Source organism: Pygoscelis adeliae, unplaced genomic scaffold, assembly GCF_000699105.1.
Source record: "Pygoscelis adeliae isolate BGI_AS28 unplaced genomic scaffold, ASM69910v1 Scaffold62, whole genome shotgun sequence".
In the NCBI taxonomy this organism is placed as follows: Eukaryota; Metazoa; Chordata; class Aves; order Sphenisciformes; family Spheniscidae; genus Pygoscelis; species Pygoscelis adeliae.
Window position 1 is genome coordinate 6,147,922 of NW_008824401.1, and position 9,307 is coordinate 6,157,228.

Sequence of the window (9,307 nt, forward strand, 5' to 3'; positions counted from 1 at the left end):
CCCATCATGGTCTGTGACTTCCAAAGGTTTGCACAATAGGGGGTTCCCTGTTTTCACTGAAAGGAATAAGCTGTTTTTATCAAAAAGAGATCATATAACTTTGTGGCTATACACATTACAATCCAAATGAAGATAAGTAACGCAATGCCTCTTCTTGAAGACATGTCTCTGTTTTAAAATAATTTTCCCTGATTTATATATATTTTTTTTTAAATCAGACCTCAGTCATTTACTTGTATTCTATTAGTGTCTCAAAAACTGATTTTAATGGTTCTCTAGTCTCCCGTAGTGTGTCCCTAGAGCATATAGGAAGAGGGGGCACAATGCTTTAGGACCCCCAGTCAAGATGAAGAGATAGCTGCAATCATCAGATTAAAACCATATGAGAAGTTCTACAAACATATGAAATATCCATTCCCTAAAGCTTATGATAGCATAAATAGGCAAATGATGAGGGGAAAAAAGAGCAAACATTCAGAAGATTAGCAGGGACTGAAAAAGATTGCTAAAGGATCTGACCAAGAGAAGTGTTCTGTTCCAAAAGAACAGTTTTAGAGCCAAGGATTTCTCCTTCCCGATGCTGAAGTACATTGGAATTCCCCACCTCTCCACCTCTCCTCACCCCATTTAAATCAATTCAGCCTCTAGTTCTCTTTGGTGACTTTCTGGATTTCTATAGAAAGCGTCCTGCAATTTTACAAATGCTGCAGAGGCTCTATGAAATTTTTTTCTTCCTAGTAATGAAATGAAGATTGTCATTGCATTTATCTGTAATAGAAATTAATATCTTGCCTTTATTACAAACAGATACAGGAACAGACTCTGATGCAGTTGCTTGCACACAAACAAATGAGATCAATTTTTAATCCTACTTGAGGGACAATATGATTTCACTAGGGAGTGGGAAGATTAAATTATTTAAAACAAAGACAAAGTTAAATATATAGCGAAGATAAATGTGTGTTATTTGCTAGCACACAAGCATGCTAAGCCTAAATGCAACAATTTCCCAGTGAATAAAATTAAGAGACATTTGCGGAAAAAACAACTCAAACCTCAAACAGTTGTGCTCTCCCATCTTCCTCATTAAAAGTTTATATTGAGAACCAATGATTATATCTTATCTTTAAACAAGTGATTGTCTTACATTGAACGTTTATAGATATAGTTAAGAAAGCAATTTTTTGTTTCTATCCTTACATCATAAATAGTGTTAAACAGATGTTACTAGATATGGTCTCTGCCAAAGCCCCCCTCATTTCACAATAGCATTATTTCTAATAATTGTTTGGAAAAAAACCTCAACACACACACAATATAAGATAGAAAGAGTTAAGGAAATACACTTTCATTTTAACGGATTAAAAGGTATTGTGACCTTTTAATAAAAATAGTAAAGCAAGGTGAGAAATACAATTAGGTTTTAGGCAATATCCTAATTCTTTTATTTTAAGGAACAGCTAAAATTCAAAAAAAAGGACACCCTTTCCTGGCTCCAGACCCAGCTTCTTTTCCCCTACACTATCCAGAGTCCAGGTAGGTAAAGATAGTAAGTAAAACTGGAGTTACCTGAATGCTACAGGTGCAAGGAGAAGCCAATCATATGCTGGCATCCACACTGCTTTTAAATACTCAGGATATTAACAAAAGCATAAGAACAATTTGGGTGGGTTCCTGTTGTTCAGGATCTGTGACTTCATTCACCTGAAAGTTTATTTAAAATGTAATGAAGTCGGGATGAATCTTTCTAAACTTACCCTACGCAGCCAGCCATAGATGAGACAGAAATGTACATTCACAAGAGATTAAGTATAAAAGCAGGTATTCTTTCCCCAAGAGTTCATTTTTCAAAAGAAGGTTTTTTTCAGAATCCAACAAGTTGCAGCAGGTTAGAGGCTCAGAGCTGAGAAGACCCATGTATTACCCAAATGCTCCTATACATATCCACCTAACCTCTCACTCTTATATGGTCCTAATCAGAGCCATCTTCATTGCATAAACAAACAACTATGTCAAACTGACACAATTAAATTATCCTCTACCCTACTCAGGAATCTTATTTAAACTGTAATGAGGGCAGGAACATGTCTACTCCCAATGATGAATCAGCAATAGCTTTGCCAGAACTAATAGAAGACATTATCAGCTCCAAGTAGAGTAAACATTTAAGTCCAGTTGTATCTTTAACGTAGTCAGTCATGCTATTTTTCTGCCCAATTATCATCTCCCCTGTATCTCCTGCTGTTAAGCTGGGTAAGTAGTAAGCATGTGAGCAACTGAACTGGGTAAATGCTACCTCAGCATTACTGAATACCAAGTTCCCTGCAACAGTAACTCTACTGTTCAAAGTGATGGTGTGAAGAGAAGAGATATTCCTACCTGGGGATAAAAATAAAAAGTTACATGGGAAGGGAAAGGGGAAACAGAGGAGACAGTGGAGGTCTGAAATTCAGCAGTCAACTGATATTTAACTTATATATAACCTTGTACAGGTCAAGCTTATGTTTTAATTTTTTTTCCTTTTAAATAGTTTGGTGCATGCCTCTCCTCAATAATGCATGTGTCATAGCTACCATTTACAATCAAACTGCTATCACTATTGGAAAGCAAGAGTTTCTAGACAGCTGCCAAAGGAAAGCAATTTTAACTTTGCTTTCACCATGCTTGTTACGCTAGAAGTTACCTTCACTTTCATGCAATTGCATTAACAGTAATACAACAGTAATACTATAAGCTGTTTCAGGAAACTCACTGTATGTTTGTACCTCAGAACAGTTTCTTTGAAATTCATAAGACTACTCATAAGTTGATAAGCATATGCAGCAAAGTTTGCAGGCAGGTAGACTGTTGTTCTATTACCACTTAAATGCACCAGACACACCAAACTCAGTTATAAATAGAAAAATGTCTTAAAATAAAGTCATCCAGGCAATTCACTGGCTAACTCTTCAAGTTTACAGAGCAATTGCCACTCTAAAGCATTTAAAGGCTTTAATTATCCCTACACTGTACATGTGTATAGCCTTTAGCAATGGGCTATTTAGCCCACAAGATATGTGTAACATTTGCACAAAAAGAATGCACCTACATGCTACCAAGACCAGGATTATAGCTTAGGAGTTCTCAGAACGTAGCCTTGGATCAGATCAATGGACTACAGCATTTCAGACAACTACTGCACAATGACCTGACTGCTGACTCATGCAGACTTATATCCAAAAGGCTAATAATTCAGCACATTTTGGTGGCTACATCAAAACATGCATGTTGCTTTAAGCAGCAAGTCCTCAACATTGAGGCTGGAGGGACTATGCAGAACTTTGTGGCTTTACAAACTACAAATCATACCATGCAAAAGGGAAGGCCTTCAAATATATCAGTCAATTATCTGTATCTCTGAGTTGACTGATGACTATTCAGACTAAAAAAAAAAAAAAAAAAATCACATAAAGGTAAGCAATTCAAAATCACCTTTGGAAAGTTAACCAAAATATTTAGGACTGGTACTGTACCATCACACTAAGTTTAGGCAATATGAAGTCTGGATGACCTAAGTCAGAGTATTCCCAGAAATAAAATTGTTTCTATTACTATCTGACAAATATCAGAACAACAGCCAGCTGAGCATCATGCATTTAAACTGAAAATCAGCTGGCATCAGAAGGCCATTTTCCTCTTGAAAGAGAAGTTAGCAGATTATGCCAGGCAGTGTGAAAATAATGTTGTAAGAAAGAGTTACTGGAGAAAATTAGGTTGTTTCTGATAATAAAAACTTTCCTTCTCTTACAGGGACACTTGAAGGTCAATTGGCAAGTAGCTTTTTTATCTAAGCAATCAACTAGCACATATTTGACAAATGTTTTTTGGATATTGTTGTAATTATATTTACGAAAGGCAAATAGGACATGTTTCAGGGAATTTTCAATGAAGTGTTTGTTCCCTAATCTATTGTGAATAGCCAACAGACAGCTGGTGAGCTTTTGTGCATTTAAAATTAGAAGATCAGCTGCCAAGTCTCACTTCAAAATTCTAAGCAGTAAAACTACACAAGTTTCACAGCTGAAGCAGAACTGGCATATTTAGATATCTACATTACAACCATGAAGAGAGAAAAATACTCAGGACTTAAAATTTGGGGTACTGGGAGTTAGTTGTGGGTTGTGGGCCTAGCTTTGTCCAACATAATGGTTGCAAATGCCACATGCTAGTTTCATCAGCTAAGACGTATCTTTCCTGCCACCCAGGTCCAGCATTCATTTCTCCTGAGTTCAGCATCTTCCCTCTCTTGAAATATTAGACAACACAACTGAGAACGGGAAAGGACAGCAGCACAGATTTTGGCTTGGTGGAATTTGGTATGGTTTCAAAGCTATAGCTGGTAGAGATCATTAGACATGCACAACTCTGCACTGATCCTTTAGGTTCAAAGTGTGCACGCAACCACAAGCTAGTTCCTGGTGGTGACTCAGTGATATGTACCCTAACTTACCATGCAACATTTGACTCTTCATCATGCTTTTAACAATCTTGAAAACCCTTTCCAGCAGCCATGCAATATGTTTAGGGGTTGTGTTAGCTTGAGATAAATTCAAGTATGGCTGGATGTGACCAAGCGGTGGCCTGAATTAGAACAGCAGTGCTTCCTTTTACAGTGTCAGTAGTCTCCACAGTGCATGCCACCTGTTTTTCCTCTTAGCAAACTATATTTCTTTCCTATCCTCACAGATTTACAGCAGAGATTAATAGGAAGATGGCCATATTAAACCTGAAAAAGATGGGCTGAATAGTTTATGGTTTTAAGACAGTTGCATTGTCTTTTTAAGCTACTGATAAATTTAATCTATATAAATACAGGTGTCATGATAAAGTCACAGTCTCGTGCATTAGAAAGTACTTCCTAGCCTGTTAGGGACAAAGATGATTAAAATCAAGTTAGTGAGATGAATAATGACAGTGTCATTTTAGCTAATGCACTAGACAAAACCTTTCTGTCTATATATAAAGTCTTAAGGAACCCCCATCAGCACCCGCATGACTCATTTTGTAATCACTAATGACTAACAGGAACTCCAAAATCAGATCTGTGATTTTATCCTTGTCAAAATAAAATGGTGTCAGTTATCTGAAATACACATCAGGAACGTTAGACCTTTACAGCCATGATTCATAGCTTGGCAGTACTTCAGAAAATCACTATGGCTACATACACCCTCAAAACAAAGAGGCTTTACTTCTGATTTTCTTTACAATTTCTTTTGCCTTTACTCCAGTACATCACTCTTCTCGGTGGGAACAAATTGGGTAGAATCAATGCAGATAAACTCTATAGGCAAAAGAAGCATCAAGAAAAGTGTTGCCATTTTTATTTATTCACATGTGACCCATTGCTGTTGACATGTCCAGCCTCCAAACACTACCAGTACTCAGCTGGAAAAGCACTCCTGCCTCCTCTTCCACCTGCCAGCTAATACACTCTGGGAAGCAGTGGTACTCACGGGCTGCCCAAGTGGGGTCAAGCTGCTTACCAACTCACCATCTAGCAGCTACCTCCACACCTACTCTCCGAGTCATCAAGGAAAGCCATATCAACCCTAACTTACCATGCAATCTATGTTCTTCACAACCAGTTCTCTGGGGAGCCTCCATCCATTACCACTGCCTCTGCTTTATCCCACTTTTGATCCATTTTCTCAATTGCTGCTCAAGTTATTTACTATCCTGCCCGCAGAGCCAGGAAACTGCTAGCCATCTATAATACTCCTTTACACCTTCCCAAATTGGCTTATGGTTAAATGACACTACAGTAAGACCATAAGTAGGTGTGTTTCAGAACATTAGGTGGACTTAAGCAGTCTTATGCACCCCCAATTCAAAGTACTGCTTTTCCACAACTAGTATGATAGCTTTCAATATGACATTGCATTTCACCTCTCATTCCATGAATATAAGTTTTGGAGAACTCCCTACCATGTCTACTTCAAATATGGGAGAAAGGAGGAGGATGATAAAGTGAAAAGCGAAGTGATGGCAACCAAAAATACAAAAAGACACACTGGAGAACAGAATCCAGCTTAATTTTCAGACTAAGGCTTAGCCTCTGTTGGATAACCTCACCTCCTTTGTTGTTTTTCTTTTATGCTTTCAAATTGTGTACCTTTAGAAGTAATGTCTTCTGCGCGCTGCTTCAGTTATCTGTTGTGTACAGCTAGAAGAATCTTATCTTGCTTTCAATGAAACATTTGAATAAATACTATTCAGAAACTGATGTAAAACAGGAATGATACTCTAGTTCAAACCAGTCAGTCCCAGTACTGCAAAACAGCTCTAATGCAGTCACAGGGCAGCCCTTTAGCAAAAAACAAGCAGCAGTGTTCTCAAACACGCATCTGTTTGGTTATACTGTACATAAGAGATCTTCCAAAGACGCCACTTGGAAAAGGAAGTTTCAAAAAACTGAAGGCCAACTGCAATAAAGAGCACAAGCACATTCATCTGCAACATGCTTCCACGTGCTTCCTCAAGACCGTTAATCAAAAGCCACTGAAGACTGGGAATCACTAGCTTGGAGTTTCTTTAGCCAAATAAAATACTTAGTCTAGAAAGTCAGTTCATTCCTGTCCTCTGCCTATGATTTTCACATAAATTCCACCTACAAATGGATTAAAACAGACTCCTATATTTTTTCCAGATCTCTTACTGTTGAAATTTTTAGTTTGGGGCTGCCAGTTCAGTGGAATAGGTTCCCCATATAAAATTGAATTATGTTCTCCGGGTTATTGAAACCAAAACACTGGAAGCTTCATTTTGGCACACAAGCTTATAGAGGTTCAGATCACAGTAAATGCTTTTGATTTGCTCTGGCTTCATTCTCTCTCTCCCACTCTTGTTATTAAAACTTTAAGCCATATCCTTCAAACATGGCACATAAAATAATCAAAATACTTTAAGATTGATACTGCATCCTCTTTCATTGCTATCCTAGCTATTTTGGCAACAAAACTACTGCATTTTTGAAAATAAATTTGACTTGCAGCTTTGTTTTATCCTTCATTTCCTAAGGCAACATCACCAGCACCTTTCCAAGATGCTCTAATTGGATAAAAGAGGCTAAGATCACAACCACTAAAGTACAGGTTATATCAGACAAAAGAAAAACAATTTGTAATAAACAGTTTTCTAAACTCACAGCTTTCAAATATCCACACTTTGAAGCCCTCAAACAAGTTGGGTACTCCAGTTTTTCATTGTACAAGCTTGTCTTTCAAACAACATTTTAAAAAAACAAGCAGAACAATTACTTTATTTCACCTGTCAGTATAAATGGAACAATTTCTTCCAGGTCAGCCCTAACTGTCCTCCTATGAGACAGCAATTATTAAACTACAAAATACCTTAAGAAAAATGTAAAACCTGTTAACATTTCTCATTCCAGCCCTCCCTTCACTTGAAGGTAATAGGCTTTCTTTGTGATTGTTGCTTACTGCACTTTGTACCTTTCTCTTCGTGATGCAAAAGTAGTGTAAAGCCACAGAAATATGCATAACAAGTGTCCTTTATTGAGTGTAACAGATCACTGGCACTCTGATTGCAGCTGTACTGCCATTACAAGTGTCACCCTTTATTACCCAAAGTGCCTTTGCTAGTAGGATTTTCTATTTATTACTCTAGTAACTGAAGGGGGGGAGGGGGAGGGAGCTACATGGTGATGAGACAAGAAGATGGTTTGTTTGGGGTATTTTTGGCAGAGTCTCAAACTCTGCTGCATTCAGCATGCTTAGACATGCCCTCCCCAAGCTCTTACTGCTCTAAACAAGTACCTGCAACCCTTTCTCATCCCTTTACAAAACCTTTGGACAGCAAACCATAAGTTTCAGAAAGATTTGCGTCTTAGGATGGTCTTCCCTCATTGCAAACAGGTCAAGAGTTTTCAAGAGGAGTGACAGAAACTGGCCCTTGAAAGTTATTTTAAAGCAAAAAGCCTTATTGGCAGCAGCTCTAGATGACTCAAGGCTAACATTTGCTGCCCGCACCCTTTGACACAGACAGGCATGGCCCACGTACTCAAGAGAAACTGAGTTTTGGCACTCTAAATACGTGGCAGAGAGCAGATTTCTGCAAGCTGAAAGAAAAAACCCAACAAACCAACATACAGTTATTACCACCTTGATTTGACTAACATTTCCATTTTAGACATTCAGGGTACCAGCCCCCATCAAAGGACAGTATTAGATAAGGCATCTTATTTCAACTGCAACGTTGTTCCACATATTCAAGCTCACAAGCGCAGACCGCACTTCTCCCATTGAGGCCAACGTTACCTTCCAAGGACAATCTTTTACAGTGGACTTTATGCTGCATATTTCTGTCATCTGGACAAAGTTCTGTGTGCTACTTCCCAGTTAAGTTCATTGTGGATGAAGCACACACTACAGATAAATGAGGGATTTGAATACTTTCTGCAGAGTTTCAAGTAGCATCCACCTACGTGCTCTTCTGTGACGCTATTTTCAGTACGTTCATGGATGATGTTCAAGTTACATTTTCCCTTAACTATTAAGTATTTCCAGAAATGAAGTATTGAAGTAACCGGTGTAAAAGTTGCCTTTGGGTTGTAAATGTTATTATTAAACTCAAAGACCACTACATCACATCAGTAATTAAAGTGTCTTTGACAGTAAAGCTATAGTCAGAAAAATCACTACTAAAACAACTTATCAAGGGCAAGTCCTGCCTGACCAACCTAGTGGCCTTCTATGATGGAGTGACTACATCAGTGGACATGGGAAGGGCTACAGATGTGGTCTGTCTGGACCTCTGTAAGGCCTTTGACACGGTCCCCCACAACATCCTTCTCTCTAAACTGGAGAGGTATGGATTTGATGGGTGCACTGTCCCGTGGGTGAGGAAGTGGTTGGATGGTCGCATCCAGAGGGTAGTGGTCAACGGCTCAATGTCCACATGGAGACTGGTGATGAGTGGCGTCCCGCAGGGGTCCGTATTGGGACCCATACTGTTTAATTATTCTTCATCAATGACATAGACAGTGGGATCGAGTGCACCCTCAGCAAGTTTGCAGATGACACCAAGCTGAGTGGTGTGGTCGACACGCCTGAGGGATGGGATGCCATCCAGAGGGACCTGGACAAGCTTGAGAAGTGGGGCCGTGTGAACCTTATGGGGTTCAACAAGGCCAAGTGCAAGGTCCTGCACCTGGGTCGGGGCAACCCCCGGTATCAATACAGGCTGGGGGATGAAGGGATTGAGAGCAGCCCTGCCCAGAAGGACTTGGGGGTACTGGTGGATGAAA